We start from the raw sequence: 986 nt of genomic DNA, 5'->3' as shown, positions 1-986 counted from the left end.
CGGAGACACTCCCTGCCCCGGCCCCCATCCTCGTCCCGGCTGTCGCCGGCGGGAAGAGCCGGGACCCTGCTAGCCGGAGCATCTAGAGTTTGTCAACTTTATCACTAAATCCAATAACAAAGGGTGCTGCAGGACTAGGAAGCTGTAGTTCCACGATTCTGAATTCAAAGAAACAGAAATTGAATGAAAACAAATAGTATTACCCACTTCAAAGTTGCTACAAATAACTTAATGGCAATAATTGCTACTAATAGTTTGCCAGCGTACTCAGTGTGTGGAGTTGGAGCAGCTCCAGAAGAGCTGTGCATGCGAGTCCGTGCATGAGCCAGACACTCCTGCTGGTAATCTGCCGCAAGGAAGTATTTCAACTCAGTAGTTTGAACCTAGTGGGAGTTCTATGGGAAGATGGCGAGTGGAAGGATGGAGACAGGAAACCAGTAAAGGGGAAATGCTAATTCGTCATTCACTCAGTGGTATGCAGTAGATTATTTGGGGTGCAAATAGGAAAGTGAAATCAGGTCACCGGATCCAGAAAGGGGCAGTTACTCTTTTGCCTCTAAACTCAAAAGAGAGCCTCCCTTGTAACTGGCTGCAGCATGACTTCAAGTTGATGTATCAAAAAGCATTGTTCCCTCTGTCATGTATGCTCATAGGCATGGAAACATAGGCAGAAGAGGGGAAGTGATGGGAATTGGTGTTTATTTTATTTATTTTTGGATTTAGCTCTTGTGTCTCTAAGAGGTGCCTCAATGACTGTGTTAATGATATGGTTGAAATAACTGTTGTAAGACATCAGAACACCCTTTGTAAAGGGAACCCGCCCTGCATCTACTGAAAGAAGGTGAAAAGTACTCCAATAAGTGCATGTAATTTACTGCAGCCCCTAGTTCAGGCAGTTAATTAAATGTCTGTCTCCTGGAGTACTGTAAAAGATGCTGTATCGGTAGCACCCAGGCTGAGTTTCCAAACGTTTTTAATGCAATCTG

The sequence above is a fragment of the Geospiza fortis genome, unplaced genomic scaffold (assembly GCF_000277835.1).
Source record: "Geospiza fortis unplaced genomic scaffold, GeoFor_1.0 scaffold162, whole genome shotgun sequence".
NCBI classification, from domain to species: Eukaryota; Metazoa; Chordata; class Aves; order Passeriformes; family Thraupidae; genus Geospiza; species Geospiza fortis.
Note: the sequence above shows the minus strand (reverse complement) of the source record.